The 25,053-nt window shown below is 40.3% G+C and overlaps 45 non-coding genes across 45 annotated transcripts; 15 read left to right on the plus strand and 30 right to left on the minus strand.

Moving 5' to 3' along the window:
- Positions 1-144: 144 nt before the first annotated feature.
- On the minus strand, positions 145-216 carry TRNAE-UUC (transfer RNA glutamic acid (anticodon UUC)). The gene has a single exon. It is a non-coding gene; the product is annotated as a tRNA-Glu (tRNA).
- An 88-nt stretch (positions 217-304) lies between these two features.
- TRNAM-CAU (transfer RNA methionine (anticodon CAU)) lies at positions 305-377 on the plus strand. The gene has a single exon. It is a non-coding gene; the product is annotated as a tRNA-Met (tRNA).
- A 302-nt stretch (positions 378-679) lies between these two features.
- TRNAE-CUC (transfer RNA glutamic acid (anticodon CUC)) lies at positions 680-751 on the minus strand. The gene has a single exon. It is a non-coding gene; the product is annotated as a tRNA-Glu (tRNA).
- Positions 752-1,820: 1,069 nt separating this feature from the next.
- TRNAE-UUC (transfer RNA glutamic acid (anticodon UUC)) lies at positions 1,821-1,892 on the minus strand. Its single transcript has one exon. It is a non-coding gene; the product is annotated as a tRNA-Glu (tRNA).
- Positions 1,893-1,980: 88 nt separating this feature from the next.
- TRNAM-CAU (transfer RNA methionine (anticodon CAU)) lies at positions 1,981-2,053 on the plus strand. Its single transcript has one exon. It is a non-coding gene; the product is annotated as a tRNA-Met (tRNA).
- A 297-nt stretch (positions 2,054-2,350) lies between these two features.
- TRNAE-CUC (transfer RNA glutamic acid (anticodon CUC)) lies at positions 2,351-2,422 on the minus strand. Its single transcript has one exon. It is a non-coding gene; the product is annotated as a tRNA-Glu (tRNA).
- A 1,070-nt stretch (positions 2,423-3,492) lies between these two features.
- TRNAE-UUC (transfer RNA glutamic acid (anticodon UUC)) lies at positions 3,493-3,564 on the minus strand. The gene has a single exon. It is a non-coding gene; the product is annotated as a tRNA-Glu (tRNA).
- An 88-nt stretch (positions 3,565-3,652) lies between these two features.
- Positions 3,653-3,725, plus strand: TRNAT-CGU (transfer RNA threonine (anticodon CGU)). Its single transcript has one exon. It is a non-coding gene; the product is annotated as a tRNA-Thr (tRNA).
- Positions 3,726-4,027: 302 nt separating this feature from the next.
- Positions 4,028-4,099, minus strand: TRNAE-CUC (transfer RNA glutamic acid (anticodon CUC)). Its single transcript has one exon. It is a non-coding gene; the product is annotated as a tRNA-Glu (tRNA).
- Positions 4,100-5,170: 1,071 nt separating this feature from the next.
- Positions 5,171-5,242, minus strand: TRNAE-UUC (transfer RNA glutamic acid (anticodon UUC)). Its single transcript has one exon. It is a non-coding gene; the product is annotated as a tRNA-Glu (tRNA).
- An 88-nt stretch (positions 5,243-5,330) lies between these two features.
- TRNAM-CAU (transfer RNA methionine (anticodon CAU)) lies at positions 5,331-5,403 on the plus strand. Its single transcript has one exon. It is a non-coding gene; the product is annotated as a tRNA-Met (tRNA).
- A 302-nt stretch (positions 5,404-5,705) lies between these two features.
- TRNAE-CUC (transfer RNA glutamic acid (anticodon CUC)) lies at positions 5,706-5,777 on the minus strand. Its single transcript has one exon. It is a non-coding gene; the product is annotated as a tRNA-Glu (tRNA).
- A 1,075-nt stretch (positions 5,778-6,852) lies between these two features.
- Positions 6,853-6,924, minus strand: TRNAE-UUC (transfer RNA glutamic acid (anticodon UUC)). Its single transcript has one exon. It is a non-coding gene; the product is annotated as a tRNA-Glu (tRNA).
- An 88-nt stretch (positions 6,925-7,012) lies between these two features.
- TRNAM-CAU (transfer RNA methionine (anticodon CAU)) lies at positions 7,013-7,085 on the plus strand. Its single transcript has one exon. It is a non-coding gene; the product is annotated as a tRNA-Met (tRNA).
- Positions 7,086-7,387: 302 nt separating this feature from the next.
- Positions 7,388-7,459, minus strand: TRNAE-CUC (transfer RNA glutamic acid (anticodon CUC)). Its single transcript has one exon. It is a non-coding gene; the product is annotated as a tRNA-Glu (tRNA).
- A 1,072-nt stretch (positions 7,460-8,531) lies between these two features.
- TRNAE-UUC (transfer RNA glutamic acid (anticodon UUC)) lies at positions 8,532-8,603 on the minus strand. Its single transcript has one exon. It is a non-coding gene; the product is annotated as a tRNA-Glu (tRNA).
- An 88-nt stretch (positions 8,604-8,691) lies between these two features.
- On the plus strand, positions 8,692-8,764 carry TRNAM-CAU (transfer RNA methionine (anticodon CAU)). Its single transcript has one exon. It is a non-coding gene; the product is annotated as a tRNA-Met (tRNA).
- Positions 8,765-9,066: 302 nt separating this feature from the next.
- TRNAE-CUC (transfer RNA glutamic acid (anticodon CUC)) lies at positions 9,067-9,138 on the minus strand. Its single transcript has one exon. It is a non-coding gene; the product is annotated as a tRNA-Glu (tRNA).
- Positions 9,139-10,210: 1,072 nt separating this feature from the next.
- Positions 10,211-10,282, minus strand: TRNAE-UUC (transfer RNA glutamic acid (anticodon UUC)). Its single transcript has one exon. It is a non-coding gene; the product is annotated as a tRNA-Glu (tRNA).
- An 88-nt stretch (positions 10,283-10,370) lies between these two features.
- TRNAM-CAU (transfer RNA methionine (anticodon CAU)) lies at positions 10,371-10,443 on the plus strand. Its single transcript has one exon. It is a non-coding gene; the product is annotated as a tRNA-Met (tRNA).
- A 302-nt stretch (positions 10,444-10,745) lies between these two features.
- Positions 10,746-10,817, minus strand: TRNAE-CUC (transfer RNA glutamic acid (anticodon CUC)). The gene has a single exon. It is a non-coding gene; the product is annotated as a tRNA-Glu (tRNA).
- Positions 10,818-11,889: 1,072 nt separating this feature from the next.
- On the minus strand, positions 11,890-11,961 carry TRNAE-UUC (transfer RNA glutamic acid (anticodon UUC)). The gene has a single exon. It is a non-coding gene; the product is annotated as a tRNA-Glu (tRNA).
- Positions 11,962-12,049: 88 nt separating this feature from the next.
- TRNAM-CAU (transfer RNA methionine (anticodon CAU)) lies at positions 12,050-12,122 on the plus strand. Its single transcript has one exon. It is a non-coding gene; the product is annotated as a tRNA-Met (tRNA).
- A 302-nt stretch (positions 12,123-12,424) lies between these two features.
- TRNAE-CUC (transfer RNA glutamic acid (anticodon CUC)) lies at positions 12,425-12,496 on the minus strand. The gene has a single exon. It is a non-coding gene; the product is annotated as a tRNA-Glu (tRNA).
- Positions 12,497-13,573: 1,077 nt separating this feature from the next.
- Positions 13,574-13,645, minus strand: TRNAE-UUC (transfer RNA glutamic acid (anticodon UUC)). The gene has a single exon. It is a non-coding gene; the product is annotated as a tRNA-Glu (tRNA).
- An 88-nt stretch (positions 13,646-13,733) lies between these two features.
- On the plus strand, positions 13,734-13,806 carry TRNAM-CAU (transfer RNA methionine (anticodon CAU)). The gene has a single exon. It is a non-coding gene; the product is annotated as a tRNA-Met (tRNA).
- A 302-nt stretch (positions 13,807-14,108) lies between these two features.
- On the minus strand, positions 14,109-14,180 carry TRNAE-CUC (transfer RNA glutamic acid (anticodon CUC)). The gene has a single exon. It is a non-coding gene; the product is annotated as a tRNA-Glu (tRNA).
- A 1,077-nt stretch (positions 14,181-15,257) lies between these two features.
- TRNAE-UUC (transfer RNA glutamic acid (anticodon UUC)) lies at positions 15,258-15,329 on the minus strand. Its single transcript has one exon. It is a non-coding gene; the product is annotated as a tRNA-Glu (tRNA).
- Positions 15,330-15,417: 88 nt separating this feature from the next.
- Positions 15,418-15,490, plus strand: TRNAM-CAU (transfer RNA methionine (anticodon CAU)). Its single transcript has one exon. It is a non-coding gene; the product is annotated as a tRNA-Met (tRNA).
- A 302-nt stretch (positions 15,491-15,792) lies between these two features.
- Positions 15,793-15,864, minus strand: TRNAE-CUC (transfer RNA glutamic acid (anticodon CUC)). Its single transcript has one exon. It is a non-coding gene; the product is annotated as a tRNA-Glu (tRNA).
- Positions 15,865-16,936: 1,072 nt separating this feature from the next.
- On the minus strand, positions 16,937-17,008 carry TRNAE-UUC (transfer RNA glutamic acid (anticodon UUC)). Its single transcript has one exon. It is a non-coding gene; the product is annotated as a tRNA-Glu (tRNA).
- An 88-nt stretch (positions 17,009-17,096) lies between these two features.
- Positions 17,097-17,169, plus strand: TRNAM-CAU (transfer RNA methionine (anticodon CAU)). Its single transcript has one exon. It is a non-coding gene; the product is annotated as a tRNA-Met (tRNA).
- A 302-nt stretch (positions 17,170-17,471) lies between these two features.
- TRNAE-CUC (transfer RNA glutamic acid (anticodon CUC)) lies at positions 17,472-17,543 on the minus strand. The gene has a single exon. It is a non-coding gene; the product is annotated as a tRNA-Glu (tRNA).
- A 1,073-nt stretch (positions 17,544-18,616) lies between these two features.
- Positions 18,617-18,688, minus strand: TRNAE-UUC (transfer RNA glutamic acid (anticodon UUC)). The gene has a single exon. It is a non-coding gene; the product is annotated as a tRNA-Glu (tRNA).
- An 88-nt stretch (positions 18,689-18,776) lies between these two features.
- TRNAM-CAU (transfer RNA methionine (anticodon CAU)) lies at positions 18,777-18,849 on the plus strand. Its single transcript has one exon. It is a non-coding gene; the product is annotated as a tRNA-Met (tRNA).
- A 302-nt stretch (positions 18,850-19,151) lies between these two features.
- TRNAE-CUC (transfer RNA glutamic acid (anticodon CUC)) lies at positions 19,152-19,223 on the minus strand. Its single transcript has one exon. It is a non-coding gene; the product is annotated as a tRNA-Glu (tRNA).
- A 1,077-nt stretch (positions 19,224-20,300) lies between these two features.
- TRNAE-UUC (transfer RNA glutamic acid (anticodon UUC)) lies at positions 20,301-20,372 on the minus strand. The gene has a single exon. It is a non-coding gene; the product is annotated as a tRNA-Glu (tRNA).
- Positions 20,373-20,460: 88 nt separating this feature from the next.
- Positions 20,461-20,533, plus strand: TRNAM-CAU (transfer RNA methionine (anticodon CAU)). Its single transcript has one exon. It is a non-coding gene; the product is annotated as a tRNA-Met (tRNA).
- Positions 20,534-20,835: 302 nt separating this feature from the next.
- Positions 20,836-20,907, minus strand: TRNAE-CUC (transfer RNA glutamic acid (anticodon CUC)). The gene has a single exon. It is a non-coding gene; the product is annotated as a tRNA-Glu (tRNA).
- A 1,077-nt stretch (positions 20,908-21,984) lies between these two features.
- Positions 21,985-22,056, minus strand: TRNAE-UUC (transfer RNA glutamic acid (anticodon UUC)). The gene has a single exon. It is a non-coding gene; the product is annotated as a tRNA-Glu (tRNA).
- An 88-nt stretch (positions 22,057-22,144) lies between these two features.
- Positions 22,145-22,217, plus strand: TRNAM-CAU (transfer RNA methionine (anticodon CAU)). The gene has a single exon. It is a non-coding gene; the product is annotated as a tRNA-Met (tRNA).
- Positions 22,218-22,519: 302 nt separating this feature from the next.
- On the minus strand, positions 22,520-22,591 carry TRNAE-CUC (transfer RNA glutamic acid (anticodon CUC)). The gene has a single exon. It is a non-coding gene; the product is annotated as a tRNA-Glu (tRNA).
- Positions 22,592-23,668: 1,077 nt separating this feature from the next.
- On the minus strand, positions 23,669-23,740 carry TRNAE-UUC (transfer RNA glutamic acid (anticodon UUC)). The gene has a single exon. It is a non-coding gene; the product is annotated as a tRNA-Glu (tRNA).
- An 88-nt stretch (positions 23,741-23,828) lies between these two features.
- Positions 23,829-23,901, plus strand: TRNAM-CAU (transfer RNA methionine (anticodon CAU)). The gene has a single exon. It is a non-coding gene; the product is annotated as a tRNA-Met (tRNA).
- Positions 23,902-24,203: 302 nt separating this feature from the next.
- TRNAE-CUC (transfer RNA glutamic acid (anticodon CUC)) lies at positions 24,204-24,279 on the minus strand. The gene has a single exon. It is a non-coding gene; the product is annotated as a tRNA-Glu (tRNA).
- Positions 24,280-25,053: the final 774 nt, after the last annotated feature.

Raw genomic sequence — 25,053 nt, forward strand, 5'->3', positions numbered from 1 at the left:
TCTTGTGCAAAAGGTCAGAATGAATGACAAATACCCTGGTGTTTAGCATTTGTGACTGCATTGTGCAAATTCTATCTGAAATACTTTTATCTGCAAAACACATTTCGGTCTTTGAATGTTGGCAGTAGTACAGAAAAAAGTGCATTCCCATACCGGGAGTCGAACCCGGGCCGCCTGGGTGAAAACCAGGAATCCTAACCGCTAGACCATATGGGAATAGATACCTTCAAACTCATTGACAATATGAAAAAAATAAGTTTCGTGCCTTGCACAAGAAATGTCTGCAGATTAGCATGTGTGTCTTGCCTCGTTAGCGCAGTAGGTAGCGCGTCAGTCTCATAATCTGAAGGTCGTGAGTTCGATCCTCACACGGGGCAGCATATTCCTCTTTTCTTAAGAGATCTTGTCCCCAACTTAGAACTTTCCCTTTCAGTTCTAAAACAATTCTGATAGTTAAGGAATTGTGAACCCAAATGACAGATAGTACACATGGGTTGTTGAGTCTCTTAACACTTTTGGTGTAAAAAGAGGTAGTTGGGAATGGTTTGAGCTATGAAAAGTCACAGGGAGCTGGTGTTCAGCATTTTTGACGCTTAAATCCAAATTGTACCTGAAATACTTTGGTCCGAAAACAACGTGTCAGTCTTTGAAAGTTGGCGGTAGTACAGAAAAGGGTACTTTCCCATACCGGGAGTCGAACCCGGGCCGCCTGGGTGAGAACCAGGAATCCTAACCGCTAGACCATATGGGAAATGATGCATATCAGAATCAGTGACAATCTAAAAAAAAGAAGTTTACTACTTGGCACAAGAAACTTCTGCTGTTCAGTTTTCGCAACTTGCCTCGTTAACACAGTAGGAAGCAAATCAGTCTCATAAGCTGAAGGTTGAACGTTTGATGGTCAGAAGAGGCACTGGCCCCTTGTTTTTTCAATCAATTCTGTCTCCATCGTGGCTAGAGAGCCACCGATTTTTCCCATTCAGTACCAAAACATAACCGATTGCAGCAAGGAGGAGAGCTCTAATGACAGACAGGGAAAAAAGGGTTGCTGAGTCCCTTAAAACCTAGGAGTTAAATAAGAGAAATAAGAATGGTTTGAGATTTGACCTCCAATGGTATGTGGTGCAAATAAATATCCAAAAACTCTGGTGGTTGACATTTTTGCTGCATAGAGCAGCTCAAACCTAAACTGATTCCATCTACAAGGTACGTGGCAGCTTTTGAATGTGCGTACATGTACCAAAGGAGGGTCACTCCCATAGCAGGAATTGAACCAGTAAACCAGGGATACTAGGTCCTTTTCCACATGGGTAAAGCTTTACACTATCCAACAAAACAGTTTTAAAAAAAAAAAAAAAAAAAAGATGTTTTATGCTTTGATTGAATAACTTTTACATCACTAAAGCTAAAACTTACCACATGAACACCATAATTAGCATATCAGTTGGTAATCTGAAGAATATGATTTTATTCCTCACACGTGGTAATACTCCCTCCTTTTCTCAAGAGATTTTGTTACCAACTCAGAACTTTCCCATTAATTTCTGAAACGTTTCCGATTGGAAAGGAAGTAGGAGCCCTAACGACAGACAGAACACATGGATTGTTGAGTCCCTTAACACTTTGGAGTAAAAAGGTGTAGTTGAGAATGAGTTAAGCTATGAAACAAAATTAAATCTTGTGCAAAAGGTCAGAATGAATGACAAATACCCTGGTGTTTAGCATTTGTGACTGCATTGTGCAAATTCTATCTGAAATACTTTTATCTGCAAAACACATTTCGGTCTTTGAATGTTGGCAGTAGTACAGAAAAAAGTGCATTCCCATACCGGGAGTCGAACCCGGGCCGCCTGGGTGAAAACCAGGAATCCTAACCGCTAGACCATATGGGAATAGATACCTTCAAACTCATTGACAATATGAAAAAAATAAGTTTCGTGCCTTGCACAAGAAATGTCTGCAGATTAGCATGTGTGTCTTGCCTCGTTAGCGCAGTAGGTAGCGTGTCAGTCTCATAATCTGAAGGTCGTGAGTTCGATCCTCACACGGGGCAGCATATTCCTCTTAAGAGATCTTGTCCCCAACTTAGAACTTTCCCTTTCAGTTCTAAAACAATTCTGATAGTTAAGGAATTGTGAACCCAAATGACAGATAGTACACATGGGTTGTTGAGTCTCTTAACACTTTTGGTGTAAAAAGAGGTAGTTGGGAATGGTTTGAGCTATGAAAAGTCACAGGGAGCTGGTGTTCAGCATTTTTGACGCTTAAATCCAAATTGTACCTGAAATACTTTGGTCCGAAAACAACGTGTCAGTCTTTGAAAGTTGGCGGTAGTACAGAAAAGGGTACTTTCCCATACCGGGAGTCGAACCCGGGCCGCCTGGGTGAGAACCAGGAATCCTAACCGCTAGACCATATGGGAAATGATGCATATCAGAATCAGTGACAATCTAAAAAAAAGAAGTTTACTACTTGGCACAAGAAACTTCTGCTGTTCAGTTTTCGCAACTTGCCTCGTTAACACAGTAGGAAGCAAATCAGTCTCATAAGCTGAAGGTTGAACGTTTGATGGTCAGAAGAGGCACTGGCCCCTTGTTTTTTCAATCAATTCTGTCTCCATCGTGGCTAGAGAGCCACCGATTTTTCCCATTCAGTACCAAAACATAACCGATTGCAGCAAGGAGGAGAGCTCTAATGACAGACAGGGAAAAAAGGGTTGCTGAGTCCCTTAAAACCTAGGAGTTAAATAAGAGAAATAAGAATGGTTTGAGATTTGACCTCCAATGGTATGTGGTGCAAATAAATATCCAAAAACTCTGGTGGTTGACATTTTTGCTGCATAGAGCAGCTCAAACCTAAACTGATTCCATCTACAAGGTACGTGGCAGCTTTTGAATGTGCGTACATGTACCAAAGGAGGGTCACTCCCATAGCAGGAATTGAACCAGTAAACCAGGGATACTAGGTCCTTTTCCACATGGGTAAAGCTTTACACTATCCAACAAAACAGTTTAAAAAAAAAAAAAAAACAAAAAGAAGTTTTATGCTTTGATTGAATAACTTTTACATCACTAAAGCTAAAACTTACCACATGAACACCATAATTAGCATATCAGTTGGTAATCTGAAGAATATGATTTTATTCCTCACACGTGGTAATACTCCCTCCTTTTCTCAAGAGATTTTGTTACCAACTCAGAACTTTCCCATTAATTTCTGAAACGTTTCCGATTGGAAAGGAAGTAGGAGCCCTAACGACAGACAGAACACATGGATTGTTGAGTCCCTTAACACTTTGGAGTAAAAAGGTGTAGTTGAGAATGAGTTAAGCTATGAAACAAAATTAAATCTTGTGCAAAAGGTCAGAATGAATGACAAATACCCTGGTGTTTAGCATTTGTGACTGCATTGTGCAAATTCTATCTGAAATACTTTTATCTGCAAAACACATTTCGGTCTTTGAATGTTGGCAGTAGTACAGAAAAAAGTGCATTCCCATACCGGGAGTCGAACCCGGGCCGCCTGGGTGAAAACCAGGAATCCTAAACGCTAGACCATATGGGAATAGATACCTTCAAACTCATTGACAATATGAAAAAAATAAGTTTCGTGCCTTGCACAAGAAATGTCTGCAGATTAGCATGTGTGTCTTGCCTCGTTAGCGCAGTAGGTAGCGCGTCAGTCTCGTAATCTGAAGGTCGTGAGTTCGATCCTCACACGGGGCAGCATATTCCTCTTTTCTTAAGAGATCTTGTCCCCAACTTAGAACTTTCCCTTTCAGTTCTAAAACAATTCTGATAGTTAAGGAATTGTGAACCCAAATGACAGATAGTACACATGGGTTGTTGAGTCTCTTAACACTTTTGGTGTAAAAAGAGGTAGTTGGGAATGGTTTGAGCTATGAAAAGTCACAGGGAGCTGGTGTTCAGCATTTTTGACGCTTAAATCCAAATTGTACCTGAAATACTTTGGTCCGAAAACAACGTGTCAGTCTTTGAAAGTTGGCGGTAGTACAGAAAAGGGTACTTTCCCATACCGGGAGTCGAACCCGGGCCGCCTGGGTGAGAACCAGGAATCCTAACCGCTAGACCATATGGGAAATGATGCATAACAGAATCAGTGACAATCTAAAAAAAAGAAGTTTACTACTTGGCACAAGAAACTTCTGCTGTTCAGTTTTCGCAACTTGCCTCGTTAACACAGTAGGAAGCAAATCAGTCTCATAAGCTGAAGGTTGAACGTTTGATGGTCAGAAGAGGCACTGGCCCCTTGTTTTTTCAATCAATTCTGTCTCCATCGTGGCTAGAGAGCCACCGATTTTTCCCATTCAGTACCAAAACATAACCGATTGCAGCAAGGAGGAGAGCTCTAATGACAGACAGGGAAAAAAGTTTTGCTGAGTCCCTTAAAACCTAGGAGTTAAATAAGAGAAATAAGAATGGTTTGAGATTTGACCTCCAATGGTATGTGGTGCAAATAAATATCCAAAAACTCTGGTGGTTGACATTTTTGCTGCATAGAGCAGCTCAAACCTAAACTGATTCCATCTACAAGGTACGTGGCAGCTTTTGAATGTGCGTACATGTACCAAAGGAGGGTCACTCCCATAGCAGGAATTGAACCAGTAAACCAGGGATACTAGGTCCTTTTCCACATGGGTAAAGCTTTACACTATCCAACAAAACAGTTTAAAAAAAAAAAAAAAAAAAAAAAAAAGTTTTATGCTTTGATTGAATAACTTTTACATCACTAAAGCTAAAACTTACCACATGAACACCATAATTAGCATATCAGTTGGTAATCTGAAGAATATGATTTTATTCCTCACACGTGGTAATACTCCCTCCTTTTCTCAAGAGATTTTGTTACCAACTCAGAACTTTCCCATTAATTTCTGAAACGTTTCCGATTGGAAAGGAAGTAGGAGCCCTAACGACAGACAGAACACATGGATTGTTGAGTCCCTTAACACTTTGGAGTAAAAAGGTGTAGTTGAGAATGAGTTAAGCTATGAAACAAAATTAAATCTTGTGCAAAAGGTCAGAATGAATGACAAATACCCTGGTGTTTAGCATTTGTGACTGCATTGTGCAAATTCTATCTGAAATACTTTTATCTGCAAAACACATTTCGGTCTTTGAATGTTGGCAGTAGTACAGAAAAAAGTGCATTCCCATACCGGGAGTCGAACCCGGGCCGCCTGGGTGAAAACCAGGAATCCTAACCGCTAGACCATATGGGAATAGATACCTTCAAACTCATTGACAATATGAAAAAAATAAGTTTCGTGCCTTGCACAAGAAATGTCTGCAGATTAGCATGTGTGTCTTGCCTCGTTAGCGCAGTAGGTAGCGCGTCAGTCTCATAATCTGAAGGTCGTGAGTTCGATCCTCACACGGGGCAGCATATTCCTCTTTTCTTAAGAGATCTTGTCCCCAACTTAGAACTTTCCCTTTCAGTTCTAAAACAATTCTGATAGTTAAGGAATTGTGAACCCAAATGACAGATAGTACACATGGGTTGTTGAGTCTCTTAACACTTTTGGTGTAAAAAGAGGTAGTTGGGAATGGTTTGAGCTATGAAAAGTCACAGGGAGCTGGTGTTCAGCATTTTTGACGCTTAAATCCAAATTGTACCTGAAATACTTTGGTCCGAAAACAACGTGTCAGTCTTTGAAAGTTGGCGGTAGTACAGAAAAGGGTACTTTCCCATACCGGGAGTCGAACCCGGGCCGCCTGGGTGAGAACCAGGAATCCTAACCGCTAGACCATATGGGAAATGATGCATATCAGAATCAGTGACAATCTAAAAAAAAGAAGTTTACTACTTGGCACAAGAAACTTCTGCTGTTCAGTTTTCGCAACTTGCCTCGTTAACACAGTAGGAAGCAAATCAGTCTCATAAGCTGAAGGTTGAACGTTTGATGGTCAGAAGAGGCACTGGCCCCTTGTTTTTTCAATCAATTCTGTCTCCATCGTGGCTAGAGAGCCACCGATTTTTCCCATTCAGTACCAAAACATAACCGATTGCAGCAAGGAGGAGAGCTCTAATGACAGACAGGGAAAAAAGGGTTGCTGAGTCCCTTAAAACCTAGGAGTTAAATAAGAGAAATAAGAATGGTTTGAGATTTGACCTCCAATGGTATGTGGTGCAAATAAATATCCAAAAACTCTGGTGGTTGACATTTTTGCTGCATAGAGCAGCTCAAACCTAAACTGATTCCATCTACAAGGTACGTGGCAGCTTTTGAATGTGCGTACATGTACCAAAGGAGGGTCACTCCCATAGCAGGAATTGAACCAGTAAACCAGGGATACTAGGTCCTTTTCCACATGGGTAAAGCTTTACACTATCCAACAAAACAGTTTAAAAAAAAAAAAAAAAAAAAAAAAAAAAAAGTTTTATGCTTTGATTGAATAACTTTTACATCACTAAAGCTAAAACTTACCACATGAACACCATAATTAGCATATCAGTTGGTAATCTGAAGAATATGATTTTATTCCTCACACGTGGTAATACTCCCTCCTTTTCTCAAGAGATTTTGTTACCAACTCAGAACTTTCCCATTAATTTCTGAAACGTTTCCGATTGGAAAGGAAGTAGGAGCCCTAACGACAGACAGAACACATGGATTGTTGAGTCCCTTAAAACTTTGGAGTAAAAAGGTGTAGTTGAGAATGAGTTAAGCTATGAAACAAAATTAAATCTTGTGCAAAAGGTCAGAATGAATGACAAATACCCTGGTGTTTAGCATTTGTGACTGCATTGTGCAAATTCTATCTGAAATACTTTTATCTGCAAAACACATTTCGGTCTTTGAATGTTGGCAGTAGTACAGAAAAAAGTGCATTCCCATACCGGGAGTCGAACCCGGGCCGCCTGGGTGAAAACCAGGAATCCTAAACGCTAGACCATATGGGAATAGATACCTTCAAACTCATTGACAATATGAAAAAAATAAGTTTCGTGCCTTGCACAAGAAATGTCTGCAGATTAGCATGTGTGTCTTGCCTCGTTAGCGCAGTAGGTAGCGCGTCAGTCTCATAATCTGAAGGTCGTGAGTTCGATCCTCACACGGGGCAGCATATTCCTCTTTTCTTAAGAGATCTTGTCCCCAACTTAGAACTTTCCCTTTCAGTTCTAAAACAATTCTGATAGTTAAGGAATTGTGAACCCAAATGACAGATAGTACACATGGGTTGTTGAGTCTCTTAACACTTTTGGTGTAAAAAGAGGTAGTTGGGAATGGTTTGAGCTATGAAAAGTCACAGGGAGCTGGTGTTCAGCATTTTTGACGCTTAAATCCAAATTGTACCTGAAATACTTTGGTCCGAAAACAACGTGTCAGTCTTTGAAAGTTGGCGGTAGTACAGAAAAGGGTACTTTCCCATACCGGGAGTCGAACCCGGGCCGCCTGGGTGAGAACCAGGAATCCTAACCGCTAGACCATATGGGAAATGATGCATATCAGAATCAGTGACAATCTAAAAAAAAGAAGTTTACTACTTGGCACAAGAAACTTCTGCTGTTCAGTTTTCGCAACTTGCCTCGTTAACACAGTAGGAAGCAAATCAGTCTCATAAGCTGAAGGTTGAACGTTTGATGGTCAGAAGAGGCACTGGCCCCTTGTTTTTTCAATCAATTCTGTCTCCATCGTGGCTAGAGAGCCACCGATTTTTCCCATTCAGTACCAAAACATAACCGATTGCAGCAAGGAGGAGAGCTCTAATGACAGACAGGGAAAAAAGGGTTGCTGAGTCCCTTAAAACCTAGGAGTTAAATAAGAGAAATAAGAATGGTTTGAGATTTGACCTCCAATGGTATGTGGTGCAAATAAATATCCAAAAACTCTGGTGGTTGACATTTTTGCTGCATAGAGCAGCTCAAACCTAAACTGATTCCATCTACAAGGTACGTGGCAGCTTTTGAATGTGCGTACATGTACCAAAGGAGGGTCACTCCCATAGCAGGAATTGAACCAGTAAACCAGGGATACTAGGTCCTTTTCCACATGGGTAAAGCTTTACACTATCCAACAAAACAGTTTAAAAAAAAAAAAAAAAAAAAAAAAAAAGTTTTATGCTTTGATTGAATAACTTTTACATCACTAAAGCTAAAACTTACCACATGAACACCATAATTAGCATATCAGTTGGTAATCTGAAGAATATGATTTTATTCCTCACACGTGGTAATACTCCCTCCTTTTCTCAAGAGATTTTGTTACCAACTCAGAACTTTCCCATTAATTTCTGAAACGTTTCCGATTGGAAAGGAAGTAGGAGCCCTAACGACAGACAGAACACATGGATTGTTGAGTCCCTTAAAACTTTGGAGTAAAAAGGTGTAGTTGAGAATGAGTTAAGCTATGAAACAAAATTAAATCTTGTGCAAAAGGTCAGAATGAATGACAAATACCCTGGTGTTTAGCATTTGTGACTGCATTGTGCAAATTCTATCTGAAATACTTTTATCTGCAAAACACATTTCGGTCTTTGAATGTTGGCAGTAGTACAGAAAAAAGTGCATTCCCATACCGGGAGTCGAACCCGGGCCGCCTGGGTGAAAACCAGGAATCCTAAACGCTAGACCATATGGGAATAGATACCTTCAAACTCATTGACAATATGAAAAAAATAAGTTTCGTGCCTTGCACAAGAAATGTCTGCAGATTAGCATGTGTGTCTTGCCTCGTTAGCGCAGTAGGTAGCGCGTCAGTCTCATAATCTGAAGGTCGTGAGTTCGATCCTCACACGGGGCAGCATATTCCTCTTTTCTTAAGAGATCTTGTCCCCAACTTAGAACTTTCCCTTTCAGTTCTAAAACAATTCTGATAGTTAAGGAATTGTGAACCCAAATGACAGATAGTACACATGGGTTGTTGAGTCTCTTAACACTTTTGGTGTAAAAAGAGGTAGTTGGGAATGGTTTGAGCTATGAAAAGTCACAGGGAGCTGGTGTTCAGCATTTTTGACGCTTAAATCCAAATTGTACCTGAAATACTTTGGTCCGAAAACAACGTGTCAGTCTTTGAAAGTTGGCGGTAGTACAGAAAAGGGTACTTTCCCATACCGGGAGTCGAACCCGGGCCGCCTGGGTGAGAACCAGGAATCCTAACCGCTAGACCATATGGGAAATGATGCATATCAGAATCAGTGACAATCTAAAAAAAAGAAGTTTACTACTTGGCACAAGAAACTTCTGCTGTTCAGTTTTCGCAACTTGCCTCGTTAACACAGTAGGAAGCAAATCAGTCTCATAAGCTGAAGGTTGAACGTTTGATGGTCAGAAGAGGCACTGGCCCCTTGTTTTTTCAATCAATTCTGTCTCCATCGTGGCTAGAGAGCCACCGATTTTTCCCATTCAGTACCAAAACATAACCGATTGCAGCAAGGAGGAGAGCTCTAATGACAGACAGGGAAAAAAGGGTTGCTGAGTCCCTTAAAACCTAGGAGTTAAATAAGAGAAATAAGAATGGTTTGAGATTTGACCTCCAATGGTATGTGGTGCAAATAAATATCCAAAAACTCTGGTGGTTGACATTTTTGCTGCATAGAGCAGCTCAAACCTAAACTGATTCCATCTACAAGGTACGTGGCAGCTTTTGAATGTGCGTACATGTACCAAAGGAGGGTCACTCCCATAGCAGGAATTGAACCAGTAAACCAGGGATACTAGGTCCTTTTCCACATGGGTAAAGCTTTACACTATCCAACAAAACAGTTTAAAAAAAAAAAAAAAAAAAAAAAAAAAGTTTTATGCTTTGATTGAATAACTTTTACATCACTAAAGCTAAAACTTACCACATGAACACCATAATTAGCATATCAGTTGGTAATCTGAAGAATATGATTTTATTCCTCACACGTGGTAATACTCCCTCCTTTTCTCAAGAGATTTTGTTACCAACTCAGAACTTTCCCATTAATTTCTGAAACGTTTCCGATTGGAAAGGAAGTAGGAGCCCTAACGACAGACAGAACACATGGATTGTTGAGTCCCTTAACACTTTGGAGTAAAAAGGTGTAGTTGAGAATGAGTTAAGCTATGAAACAAAATTAAATCTTGTGCAAAAGGTCAGAATGAATGACAAATACCCTGGTGTTTAGCATTTGTGACTGCATTGTGCAAATTCTATCTGAAATACTTTTATCTGCAAAACACATTTCGGTCTTTGAATGTTGGCAGTAGTACAGAAAAAAGTGCATTCCCATACCGGGAGTCGAACCCGGGCCGCCTGGGTGAAAACCAGGAATCCTAAACGCTAGACCATATGGGAATAGATACCTTCAAACTCATTGACAATATGAAAAAAATAAGTTTCGTGCCTTGCACAAGAAATGTCTGCAGATTAGCATGTGTGTCTTGCCTCGTTAGCGCAGTAGGTAGCGCGTCAGTCTCATAATCTGAAGGTCGTGAGTTCGATCCTCACACGGGGCAGCATATTCCTCTTTTCTTAAGAGATCTTGTCCCCAACTTAGAACTTTCCCTTTCAGTTCTAAAACAATTCTGATAGTTAAGGAATTGTGAACCCAAATGACAGATAGTACACATGGGTTGTTGAGTCTCTTAACACTTTTGGTGTAAAAAGAGGTAGTTGGGAATGGTTTGAGCTATGAAAAGTCACAGGGAGCTGGTGTTCAGCATTTTTGACGCTTAAATCCAAATTGTACCTGAAATACTTTGGTCTGAAAACAACGTGTCAGTCTTTGAAAGTTGGCGGTAGTACAGAAAAGGGTACTTTCCCATACCGGGAGTCGAACCCGGGCCGCCTGGGTGAGAACCAGGAATCCTAACCGCTAGACCATATGGGAAATGATGCATAACAGAATCAGTGACAATCTAAAAAAAAGAAGTTTACTACTTGGCACAAGAAACTTCTGCTGTTCAGTTTTCGCAACTTGCCTCGTTAACACAGTAGGAAGCAAATCAGTCTCATAAGCTGAAGGTTGAACGTTTGATGGTCAGAAGAGGCACTGGCCCCTTGTTTTTTCAATCAATTCTGTCTCCATCGTGGCTAGAGAGCCACCGATTTTTCCCATTCAGTACCAAAACATAACCGATTGCAGCAAGGAGGAGAGCTCTAATGACAGACAGGGAAAAAAGTTTTGCTGAGTCCCTTAAAACCTAGGAGTTAAATAAGAGAAATAAGAATGGTTTGAGATTTGACCTCCAATGGTATGTGGTGCAAATAAATATCCAAAAACTCTGGTGGTTGACATTTTTGCTGCATAGAGCAGCTCAAACCTAAACTGATTCCATCTACAAGGTACGTGGCAGCTTTTGAATGTGCGTACATGTACCAAAGGAGGGTCACTCCCATAGCAGGAATTGAACCAGTAAACCAGGGATACTAGGTCCTTTTCCACATGGGTAAAGCTTTACACTATCCAACAAAACAGTTTAAAAAAAAAAAAAAAAAAAAAAAAAAAGTTTTATGCTTTGATTGAATAACTTTTACATCACTAAAGCTAAAACTTACCACATGAACACCATAATTAGCATATCAGTTGGTAATCTGAAGAATATGATTTTATTCCTCACACGTGGTAATACTCCCTCCTTTTCTCAAGAGATTTTGTTACCAACTCAGAACTTTCCCATTAATTTCTGAAACGTTTCCGATTGGAAAGGAAGTAGGAGCCCTAACGACAGACAGAACACATGGATTGTTGAGTCCCTTAAAACTTTGGAGTAAAAAGGTGTAGTTGAGAATGAGTTAAGCTATGAAACAAAATTAAATCTTGTGCAAAAGGTCAGAATGAATGACAAATACCCTGGTGTTTAGCATTTGTGACTGCATTGTGCAAATTCTATCTGAAATACTTTTATCTGCAAAACACATTTCGGTCTTTGAATGTTGGCAGTAGTACAGAAAAAAGCGCATTCCCATACCGGGAGTCGAACCCGGGCCGCCTGGGTGAAAACCAGGAATCCTAAACGCTAGACCATATGGGAATAGATACCTTCAAACTCATTGACAATATGAAAAAAATAAGTTTCGTGCCTTGCACAAGAAATGTCTGCAGATTAGCATGTGTGTCTTGCCTCGTTAGCGCAGTAGGTAGCGCGTCAGTCTCATAATCTGAAGGTTGTGAGTTCGATCCTCACACGGGGCAGCATATTCCTCTTTTCTTAAGAGATCTTGTCCCCAACTTAGAACTTTCCCTTTCAGTTCTAAAACAATTCTGATAGTTAAGGAATTGTGAACCCAAATGACAGATAGTACACATGGGTTGTTGAGTCTCTTAACACTTTTGGTGTAAAAAGAGGTAGTTGGGAATGGTTTGAGCTATGAAAAGTCACAGGGAGCTGGTGTTCAGCATTTTTGACGCTTAAATCCAAATTGTACCTGAAATACTTTGGTCCGAAAACAACGTGTCAGTCTTTGAAAGTTGGCGGTAGTACAGAAAAGGGTACTTTCCCATACCGGGAGTCGAACCCGGGCCGCCTGGGTGAGAACCAGGAATCCTAACCGCTAGACCATATGGGAAATGATGCATAATAGAATCAGTGACAATCTAACAAAAAGAAGTTTACTACTTGGCACAAGAAACTTCTGCTGTTCAGTTTTCGCAACTTGCCTCGTTAACACAGTAGGAAGCAAATCAGTCTCATAAGCTGAAGGTTGAACGTTTGATGGTCAGAAGAGGCACTGGCCCCTTGTTTTTTCAATCAATTCTGTCTCCATCGTGGCTAGAGAGCCACCGATTTTTCCCATTCAGTACCAAAACATAACCGATTGCAGCAAGGAGGAGAGCTCTAATGACAGACAGGGAAAAAAGTTTTGCTGAGTCCCTTAAAACCTAGGAGTTAAATAAGAGAAATAAGAATGGTTTGAGATTTGACCTCCAATGGTATGTGGTGCAAATAAATATCCAAAAACTCTGGTGGTTGACATTTTTGCTGCATAGAGCAGCTCAAACCTAAACTGATTCCATCTACAAGGTACGTGGCAGCTTTTGAATGTGCGTACATGTACCAAAGGAGGGTCACTCCCATAGCAGGAATTGAACCAGTAAACCAGGGATACTAGGTCCTTTTCCACATGGGTAAAGCTTTACACTATCCAACAAAACAGTTTAAAAAAAAACAAAAACAAAAAAAAAAACAGAAGTTTTATGCTTTGATTGAATAACTTTTACATCACTAAAGCTAAAACTTACCACATGAACACCATAATTAGCATATCAGTTGGTAATCTGAAGAATATGATTTTATTCCTCACACGTGGTAATACTCCCTCCTTTTCTCAAGAGATTTTGTTACCAACTCAGAACTTTCCCATTAATTTCTGAAACGTTTCCGATTGGAAAGGAAGTAGGAGCCCTAACGACAGACAGAACACATGGATTGTTGAGTCCCTTAACACTTTGGAGTAAAAAGGTGTAGTTGAGAATGAGTTAAGCTATGAAACAAAATTAAATCTTGTGCAAAAGGTCAGAATGAATGACAAATACCCTGGTGTTTAGCATTTTTGACTGCATTGTGCAAATTCTATCTGAAATACTTTTATCTGCAAAACACATTTCGGTCTTTGAATGTTGGCAGTAGTACAGAAAAAAGTGCATTCCCATACCGGGAGTCGAACCCGGGCCGCCTGGGTGAAAACCAGGAATCCTAACCGCTAGACCATATGGGAATAGATACCTTCAAACTCATTGACAATATGAAAAAAATAAGTTTCGTGCCTTGCACAAGAAATGTCTGCAGATTAGCATGTGTGTCTTGCCTCGTTAGCGCAGTAGGTAGCGCGTCAGTCTCATAATCTGAAGGTCGTGAGTTCGATCCTCACACGGGGCAGCATATTCCTCTTTTCTTAAGAGATCTTGTCCCCAACTTAGAACTTTCCCTTTCAGTTCTAAAACAATTCTGATAGTTAAGGAATTGTGAACCCAAATGACAGATAGTACACATGGGTTGTTGAGTCTCTTAACACTTTTGGTGTAAAAAGAGGTAGTTGGGAATGGTTTGAGCTATGAAAAGTCACAGGGAGCTGGTGTTCAGCATTTTTGACGCTTAAATCCAAATTGTACCTGAAATACTTTGGTCCGAAAACAACGTGTCAGTCTTTGAAAGTTGGCGGTAGTACAGAAAAGGGTACTTTCCCATACCGGGAGTCGAACCCGGGCCGCCTGGGTGAGAACCAGGAATCCTAACCGCTAGACCATATGGGAAATGATGCATATCAGAATCAGTGACAATCTAAAAAAAAGAAGTTTACTACTTGGCACAAGAAACTTCTGCTGTTCAGTTTTCGCAACTTGCCTCGTTAACACAGTAGGAAGCAAATCAGTCTCATAAGCTGAAGGTTGAACGTTTGATGGTCAGAAGAGGCACTGGCCCCTTGTTTTTTCAATGAATTCTGTCTCCATCGTGGCTAGAGAGCCACCGATTTTTCCCATTCAGTACCAAAACATAACCGATTGCAGCAAGGAGGAGAGCTCTAATGACAGACAGGGAAAAAAGTTTTGCTGAGTCCCTTAAAACCTAGGAGTTAAATAAGAGAAATAAGAATGGTTTGAGATTTGACCTCCAATGGTATGTGGTGCAAATAAATATCCAAAAACTCTGGTGGTTGACATTTTTGCTGCATAGAGCAGCTCAAACCTAAACTGATTCCATCTACAAGGTACGTGGCAGCTTTTGAATGTGCGTACATGTACCAAAGGAGGGTCACTCCCATAGCAGGAATTGAACCAGTAAACCAGGGATACTAGGTCCTTTTCCACATGGGTAAAGCTTTACACTATCCAACAAAACAGTTTAAAAAAAAACAAAAACAAAAAAAAAAACAGAAGTTTTATGCTTTGATTGAATAACTTTTACATCACTAAAGCTAAAACTTACCACATGAACACCATAATTAGCATATCAGTTGGTAATCTGAAGAATATGATTTTATTCCTCACACGTGGTAATACTCCCTCCTTTTCTCAAGAGATTTTGTTACCAACTCAGAACTTTCCCATTAATTTCTGAAACGTTTCCGATTGGAAAGGAAGTAGGAGCCCTAACGACAGACAGAACACATGGATTGTTGAGTCCCTTAACACTTTGGAGTAAAAAGGTGTAGTTGAGAATGAGTTAAGCTATGAAACAAAATTAAATCTTGTGCAAAAGGTCAGAATGAATGACAAATACCCTGGTGTTTAGCATTTTTGACTGCATTGTGCAAATTCTATCTGAAATACTTTTATCTGCAAAACACATTTCGGTCTTTGAATGTTGGCAGTAGTACAGAAAAAAGTGCATTCCCATACCGGGAGTCGAACCCGGGCCGCCTGGGTGAAAACCAGGAATCCTAACCGCTAGACCATATGGGAATAGATACCTTCAAACTCATTGACAATATGAAAAAAATAAGTTTCGTGCCTTGCACAAGAAATGTCTGCAGATTAGCATGTGTGTCTTGCCTCGTTAGCGCAGTAGGTAGCGCGTCAGTCTCATAATCTGAAGGTCGTGAGTTCGATCCTCACACGGGGCAGCATATTCCTCTTTTCTTAAGAGATCTTGTCCCCAACTTAGAACTTTCCCTTTCAGTTCTAAAACAATTCTGATAGTTAAGGAATTGTGAACCCAAATGACAGATAGTACACATGGGTTGTTGAGTCTCTTAACACTTTTGGTGTAAAAAGAGGTAGTTGGGAATGGTTTGAGCTATGAAAAGTCACAGGGAGCTGGTGTTCAGCATTTTTGACGCTTAAATCCAAATTGTACCTGAAATACTTTGGTCCGAAAACAACGTGTCAGTCTTTGAAAGTTGGCGGTAGTACAGAAAAGGGTACTTTCCCATACCGGGAGTCGAACCCGGGCCGCCTGGGTGAGAACCAGGAATCCTAACCGCTAGACCATATGGGAAATGATGCATATCAGAATCAGTGACAATCTAAAAAAAAGAAGTTTACTACTTGGCACAAGAAACTTCTGCTGTTCAGTTTTCGCAACTTGCCTCGTTAACACAGTAGGAAGCAAATCAGTCTCATAAGCTGAAGGTTGAACGTTTGATGGTCAGAAGAGGCACTGGCCCCTTGTTTTTTCAATGAATTCTGTCTCCATCGTGGCTAGAGAGCCACCGATTTTTCCCATTCAGTACCAAAACATAACCGATTGCAGCAAGGAGGAGAGCTCTAATGACAGACAGGGAAAAAAGGGTTGCTGAGTCCCTTAAAACCTAGGAGTTAAATAAGAGAAATAAGAATGGTTTGAGATTTGACCTCCAATGGTATGTGGTGCAAATAAATATCCAAAAACTCTGGTGGTTGACATTTTTGCTGCATAGAGCAGCTCAAACCTAAACTGATTCCATCTACAAGGTACGTGGCAGCTTTTGAATGTGCGTACATGTACCAAAGGAGGGTCACTCCCATAGCAGGAATTGAACCAGTAAACCAGGGATACTAGGTCCTTTTCCACATGGGTAAAGCTTTACACTATCCAACAAAACAGTTTAAAAAAAAAAAAAAAAAAAAAAAAAAAGTTTTATGCTTTGATTGAATAACTTTTACATCACTAAAGCTAAAACTTACCACATGAACACCATAATTAGCATATCAGTTGGTAATCTGAAGAATATGATTTTATTCCTCACACGTGGTAATACTCCCTCCTTTTCTCAAGAGATTTTGTTACCAACTCAGAACTTTCCCATTAATTTCTGAAACGTTTCCGATTGGAAAGGAAGTAGGAGCCCTAACGACAGACAGAACACATGGATTGTTGAGTCCCTTAACACTTTGGAGTAAAAAGGTGTAGTTGAGAATGAGTTAAGCTATGAAACAAAATTAAATCTTGTGCAAAAGGTCAGAATGAATGACAAATACCCTGGTGTTTAGCATTTGTGACTGCATTGTGCAAATTCTATCTGAAATACTTTTATCTGCAAAACACATTTCGGTCTTTGAATGTTGGCAGTAGTACAGAAAAAAGTGCATTCCCATACCGGGAGTCGAACCCGGGCCGCCTGGGTGAAAACCAGGAATCCTAAACGCTAGACCATATGGGAATAGATACCTTCAAACTCATTGACAATATGAAAAAAATAAGTTTCGTGCCTTGCACAAGAAATGTCTGCAGATTAGCATGTGTGTCTTGCCTCGTTAGCGCAGTAGGTAGCGCGTCAGTCTCATAATCTGAAGGTCGTGAGTTCGATCCTCACACGGGGCAGCATATTCCTCTTTTCTTAAGAGATCTTGTCCCCAACTTAGAACTTTCCCTTTCAGTTCTAAAACAATTCTGATAGTTAAGGAATTGTGAACCCAAATGACAGATAGTACACATGGGTTGTTGAGTCTCTTAACACTTTTGGTGTAAAAAGAGGTAGTTGGGAATGGTTTGAGCTATGAAAAGTCACAGGGAGCTGGTGTTCAGCATTTTTGACGCTTAAATCCAAATTGTACCTGAAATACTTTGGTCTGAAAACAACGTGTCAGTCTTTGAAAGTTGGCGGTAGTACAGAAAAGGGTACTTTCCCATACCGGGAGTCGAACCCGGGCCGCCTGGGTGAGAACCAGGAATCCTAACCGCTAGACCATATGGGAAATGATGCATAACAGAATCAGTGACAATCTAAAAAAAAGAAGTTTACTACTTGGCACAAGAAACTTCTGCTGTTCAGTTTTCGCAACTTGCCTCGTTAACACAGTAGGAAGCAAATCAGTCTCATAAGCTGAAGGTTGAACGTTTGATGGTCAGAAGAGGCACTGGCCCCTTGTTTTTTCAATCAATTCTGTCTCCATCGTGGCTAGAGAGCCACCGATTTTTCCCATTCAGTACCAAAACATAACCGATTGCAGCAAGGAGGAGAGCTCTAATGATAGACAGGGAAAAAAGTTTTGCTGAGTCCCTTAAAACCTAGGAGTTAAATAAGAGAAATAAGAATGGTTTGAGATTTGACCTCCAATGGTATGTGGTGCAAATAAATATCCAAAAACTCTGGTGGTTGACATTTTTGCTGCATAGAGCAGCTCAAACCTAAACTGATTCCATCTACAAGGTACGTGGCAGCTTTTGAATGTGCGTACATGTACCAAAGGAGGGTCACTCCCATAGCAGGAATTGAACCAGTAAACCAGGGATACTAGGTCCTTTTCCACATGGGTAAAGCTTTACACTATCCAACAAAACAGTTTAAAAAAAAAAAAAAAAAAAAAAAAAAAAGTTTTATGCTTTGATTGAATAACTTTTACATCACTAAAGCTAAAACTTACCACATGAACACCATAATTAGCATATCAGTTGGTAATCTGAAGAATATGATTTTATTCCTCACACGTGGTAATACTCCCTCCTTTTCTCAAGAGATTTTGTTACCAACTCAGAACTTTCCCATTAATTTCTGAAACGTTTCCGATTGGAAAGGAAGTAGGAGCCCTAACGACAGACAGAACACATGGATTGTTGAGTCCCTTAAAACTTTGGAGTAAAAAGGTGTAGTTGAGAATGAGTTAAGCTATGAAACAAAATTAAATCTTGTGCAAAAGGTCAGAATGAATGACAAATACCCTGGTGTTTAGCATTTGTGACTGCATTGTGCAAATTCTATCTGAAATACTTTTATCTGCAAAACACATTTCGGTCTTTGAATGTTGGCAGTAGTACAGAAAAAAGTGCATTCCCATACCGGGAGTCGAACCCGGGCCGCCTGGGTGAAAACCAGGAATCCTAAACGCTAGACCATATGGGAATAGATACCTTCAAACTCATTGACAATATGAAAAAAATAAGTTTCGTGCCTTGCACAAGAAATGTCTGCAGATTAGCATGTGTGTCTTGCCTCGTTAGCGCAGTAGGTAGCGCGTCAGTCTCATAATCTGAAGGTTGTGAGTTCGATCCTCACACGGGGCAGCATATTCCTCTTTTCTTAAGAGATCTTGTCCCCAACTTAGAACTTTCCCTTTCAGTTCTAAAACAATTCTGATAGTTAAGGAATTGTGAACCCAAATGACAGATAGTACACATGGGTTGTTGAGTCTCTTAACACTTTTGGTGTAAAAAGAGGTAGTTGGGAATGGTTTGAGCTATGAAAAGTCACAGGGAGCTGGTGTTCAGCATTTTTGACGCTTAAATCCAAATTGTACCTGAAATACTTTGGTCCGAAAACAACGTGTCAGTCTTTGAAAGTTGGCGGTAGTACAGAAAAGGGTACTTTCCCATACCGGGAGTCGAACCCGGGCCGCCTGGGTGAGAACCAGGAATCCTAACCGCTAGACCATATGGGAAATGATGCATAATAGAATCAGTGACAATCTAAAAAAAAGAAGTTTACTACTTGGCACAAGAAACTTCTGCTGTTCAGTTTTCGCAACTTGCCTCGTTAACACAGTAGGAAGCAAATCAGTCTCATAAGCTGAAGGTTGAACGTTTGATGGTCAGAAGAGGCACTGGCCCCTTGTTTTTTCAATCAATTCTGTCTCCATCGTGGCTAGAGAGCCACCGATTTTTCCCATTCAGTACCAAAACATAACCGATTGCAGCAAGGAGGAGAGCTCTAATGACAGACAGGGAAAAAAGTTTTGCTGAGTCCCTTAAAACCTAGGAGTTAAATAAGAGAAATAAGAATGGTTTGAGATTTGACCTCCAATGGTATGTGGTGCAAATAAATATCCAAAAACTCTGGTGGTTGACATTTTTGCTGCATAGAGCAGCTCAAACCTAAACTGATTCCATCTACAAGGTACGTGGCAGCTTTTGAATGTGCGTACATGTACCAAAGGAGGGTCACTCCCATAGCAGGAATTGAACCAGTAAACCAGGGATACTAGGTCCTTTTCCACATGGGTAAAGCTTTACACTATCCAACAAAACAGTTTAAAAAAAAACAAAAACAAAAAAAAAAACAGAAGTTTTATGCTTTGATTGAATAACTTTTACATCACTAAAGCTAAAACTTACCACATGAACACCATAATTAGCATATCAGTTGGTAATCTGAAGAATATGATTTTATTCCTCACACGTGGTAATACTCCCTCCTTTTCTCAAGAGATTTTGTTACCAACTCAGAACTTTCCCATTAATTTCTGAAACGTTTCCGATTGGAAAGGAAGTAGGAGCCCTAACGACAGACAGAACACATGGATTGTTGAGTCCCTTAACACTTTGGAGTAAAAAGGTGTAGTTGAGAATGAGTTAAGCTATGAAACAAAATTAAATCTTGTGCAAAAGGTCAGAATGAATGACAAATACCCTGGTGTTTAGCATTTTTGACTGCATTGTGCAAATTCTATCTGAAATACTTTTATCTGCAAAACACATTTCGGTCTTTGAATGTTGGCAGTAGTACAGAAAAAAGTGCATTCCCATACCGGGAGTCGAACCCGGGCCGCCTGGGTGAAAACCAGGAATCCTAACCGCTAGACCATATGGGAATAGATACCTTCAAACTCATTGACAATATGAAAAAAATAAGTTTCGTGCCTTGCACAAGAAATGTCTGCAGATTAGCATGTGTGTCTTGCCTCGTTAGCGCAGTAGGTAGCGCGTCAGTCTCATAATCTGAAGGTCGTGAGTTCGATCCTCACACGGGGCAGCATATTCCTCTTTTCTTAAGAGATCTTGTCCCCAACTTAGAACTTTCCCTTTCAGTTCTAAAACAATTCTGATAGTTAAGGAATTGTGAACCCAAATGACAGATAGTACACATGGGTTGTTGAGTCTCTTAACACTTTTGGTGTAAAAAGAGGTAGTTGGGAATGGTTTGAGCTATGAAAAGTCACAGGGAGCTGGTGTTCAGCATTTTTGACGCTTAAATCCAAATTGTACCTGAAATACTTTGGTCCGAAAACAACGTGTCAGTCTTTGAAAGTTGGCGGTAGTACAGAAAAGGGTACTTTCCCATACCGGGAGTCGAACCCGGGCCGCCTGGGTGAGAACCAGGAATCCTAACCGCTAGACCATATGGGAAATGATGCATATCAGAATCAGTGACAATCTAAAAAAAAGAAGTTTACTACTTGGCACAAGAAACTTCTGCTGTTCAGTTTTCGCAACTTGCCTCGTTAACACAGTAGGAAGCAAATCAGTCTCATAAGCTGAAGGTTGAACGTTTGATGGTCAGAAGAGGCACTGGCCCCTTGTTTTTTCAATGAATTCTGTCTCCATCGTGGCTAGAGAGCCACCGATTTTTCCCATTCAGTACCAAAACATAACCGATTGCAGCAAGGAGGAGAGCTCTAATGACAGACAGGGAAAAAAGTTTTGCTGAGTCCCTTAAAACCTAGGAGTTAAATAAGAGAAATAAGAATGGTTTGAGATTTGACCTCCAATGGTATGTGGTGCAAATAAATATCCAAAAACTCTGGTGGTTGACATTTTTGCTGCATAGAGCAGCTCAAACCTAAACTGATTCCATCTACAAGGTACGTGGCAGCTTTTGAATGTGCGTACATGTACCAAAGGAGGGTCACTCCCATAGCAGGAATTGAACCAGTAAACCAGGGATACTAGGTCCTTTTCCACATGGGTAAAGCTTTACACTATCCAACAAAACAGTTTAAAAAAAAACAAAAACAAAAAAAAAAACAGAAGTTTTATGCTTTGATTGAATAACTTTTACATCACTAAAGCTAAAACTTACCACATGAACACCATAATTAGCATATCAGTTGGTAATCTGAAGAATATGATTTTATTCCTCACACGTGGTAATACTCCCTCCTTTTCTCAAGAGATTTTGTTACCAACTCAGAACTTTCCCATTAATTTCTGAAACGTTTCCGATTGGAAAGGAAGTAGGAGCCCTAACGACAGACAGAACACATGGATTGTTGAGTCCCTTAACACTTTGGAGTAAAAAGGTGTAGTTGAGAATGAGTTAAGCTATGAAACAAAATTAAATCTTGTGCAAAAGGTCAGAATGAATGACAAATACCCTGGTGTTTAGCATTTTTGACTGCATTGTGCAAATTCTATCTGAAATACTTTTATCTGCAAAACACATTTCGGTCTTTGAATGTTGGCAGTAGTACAGAAAAAAGTGCATTCCCATACCGGGAGTCGAACCCGGGCCGCCTGGGTGAAAACCAGGAATCCTAACCGCTAGACCATATGGGAATAGATACCTTCAAACTCATTGACAATATGAAAAAAATAAGTTTCGTGCCTTGCACAAGAAATGTCTGCAGATTAGCATGTGTGTCTTGCCTCGTTAGCGCAGTAGGTAGCGCGTCAGTCTCATAATCTGAAGGTCGTGAGTTCGATCCTCACACGGGGCAGCATATTCCTCTTTTCTTAAGAGATCTTGTCCCCAACTTAGAACTTTCCCTTTCAGTTCTAAAACAATTCTGATAGTTAAGGAATTGTGAACCCAAATGACAGATAGTACACATGGGTTGTTGAGTCTCTTAACACTTTTGGTGTAAAAAGAGGTAGTTGGGAATGGTTTGAGCTATGAAAAGTCACAGGGAGCTGGTGTTCAGCATTTTTGACGCTTAAATCCAAATTGTACCTGAAATACTTTGGTCCGAAAACAACGTGTCAGTCTTTGAAAGTTGGCGGTAGTACAGAAAAGGGTACTTTCCCATACCGGGAGTCGAACCCGGGCCGCCTGGGTGAGAACCAGGAATCCTAACCGCTAGACCATATGGGAAATGATGCATATCAGAATCAGTGACAATCTAAAAAAAAGAAGTTTACTACTTGGCACAAGAAACTTCTGCTGTTCAGTTTTCGCAACTTGCCTCGTTAACACAGTAGGAAGCAAATCAGTCTCATAAGCTGAAGGTTGAACGTTTGATGGTCAGAAGAGGCACTGGCCCCTTGTTTTTTCAATGAATTCTGTCTCCATCGTGGCTAGAGAGCCACCGATTTTTCCCATTCAGTACCAAAACATAACCGATTGCAGCAAGGAGGAGAGCTCTAATGACAGACAGGGAAAAAAGTTTTGCTGAGTCCCTTAAAACCTAGGAGTTAAATAAGAGAAATAAGAATGGTTTGAGATTTGACCTCCAATGGTATGTGGTGCAAATAAATATCCAAAAACTCTGGTGGTTGACATTTTTGCTGCATAGAGCAGCTCAAACCTAAACTGATTCCATCTACAAGGTACGTGGCAGCTTTTGAATGTGCGTACATGTACCAAAGGAGGGTCACTCCCATAGCAGGAATTGAACCAGTAAACCAGGGATACTAGGTCCTTTTCCACATGGGTAAAGCTTTACACTATCCAACAAAACAGTTTAAAAAAAAACAAAAACAAAAAAAAAAACAGAAGTTTTATGCTTTGATTGAATAACTTTTACATCACTAAAGCTAAAACTTACCACATGAACACCATAATTAGCATATCAGTTGGTAATCTGAAGAATATGATTTTATTCCTCACACGTGGTAATACTCCCTCCTTTTCTCAAGAGATTTTGTTACCAACTCAGAACTTTCCCATTAATTTCTGAAACGTTTCCGATTGGAAAGGAAGTAGGAGCCCTAACGACAGACAGAACACATGGATTGTTGAGTCCCTTAACACTTTGGAGTAAAAAGGTGTAGTTGAGAATGAGTTAAGCTATGAAACAAAATTAAATCTTGTGCAAAAGGTCAGAATGAATGACAAATACCCTGGTGTTTAGCATTTTTGACTGCATTGTGCAAATTCTATCTGAAATACTTTTATCTGCAAAACACATTTCGGTCTTTGAATGTTGGCAGTAGTACAGAAAAAAGTGCATTCCCATACCGGGAGTCGAACCCGGGCCGCCTGGGTGAAAACCAGGAATCCTAACCGCTAGACCATATGGGAATAGATACCTTCAAACTCATTGACAATATGAAAAAAATAAGTTTCGTGCCTTGCACAAGAAATGTCTGCAGATTAGCATGTGTGTCTTGCCTCGTTAGCGCAGTAGGTAGCGCGTCAGTCTCATAATCTGAAGGTCGTGAGTTCGATCCTCACACGGGGCAGCATATTCCTCTTTTCTTAAGAGATCTTGTCCCCAACTTAGAACTTTCCCTTTCAGTTCTAAAACAATTCTGATAGTTAAGGAATTGTGAACCCAAATGACAGATAGTACACATGGGTTGTTGAGTCTCTTAACACTTTTGGTGTAAAAAGAGGTAGTTGGGAATGGTTTGAGCTATGAAAAGTCACAGGGAGCTGGTGTTCAGCATTTTTGACGCTTAAATCCAAATTGTACCTGAAATACTTTGGTCCGAAAACAACGTGTCAGTCTTTGAAAGTTGGCGGTAGTACAGAAAAGGGTACTTTCCCATACCGGGAGTCGAACCCGGGCCGGCCGCCTGGGTGAGAACCAGGAATCCTAACCGCTAGACCATATGGGAAATGATGCATATCAGAATCAGTGACAATCTAAAAAAAAGAAGTTTACTACTTGGCACAAGAAACTTCTGCTGTTCAGTTTTCGCAACTTGCCTCGTTAACACAGTAGGAAGCAAATCAGTCTCATAAGCTGAAGGTTGAACGTTTGATGGTCAGAAGAGGCACTGGCCCCTTGTTTTTTCAATGAATTCTGTCTCCATCGTGGCTAGAGAGCCACCGATTTTTCCCATTCAGTACCAAAACATAACCGATTGCAGCAAGGAGGAGAGCTCTAATGACAGACAGGGAAAAAAGGGTTGCTGAGTCCCTTAAAACCTAGGAGTTAAATAAGAGAAATAAGAATGGTTTGAGATTTGACCTCCAATGGTATGTGGTGCAAATAAATATCCAAAAACTCTGGTGGTTGACATTTTTGCTGCATAGAGCAGCTCAAACCTAAACTGATTCCATCTACAAGGTACGTGGCAGCTTTTGAATGTGCGTACATGTACCAAAGGAGGGTCACTCCCATAGCAGGAATTGAACCAGTAAACCAGGGATACTAGGTCCTTTTCCACATGGGTAAAGCTTTACACTATCCAACAAAACAGTTTAAAAAAAAAAAAAAAAAAAAAAAAAAAGTTTTATGCTTTGATTGAATAACTTTTACATCACTAAAGCTAAAACTTACCACATGAACACCATAATTAGCATATCAGTTGGTAATCTGAAGAATATGATTTTATTCCTCACACGTGGTAATACTCCCTCCTTTTCTCAAGAGATTTTGTTACCAA

Source organism: Ranitomeya variabilis, chromosome 5 (assembly GCF_051348905.1).
Source record: "Ranitomeya variabilis isolate aRanVar5 chromosome 5, aRanVar5.hap1, whole genome shotgun sequence".
NCBI lineage: Eukaryota > Metazoa > Chordata > Amphibia > Anura > Dendrobatidae > Ranitomeya > Ranitomeya variabilis.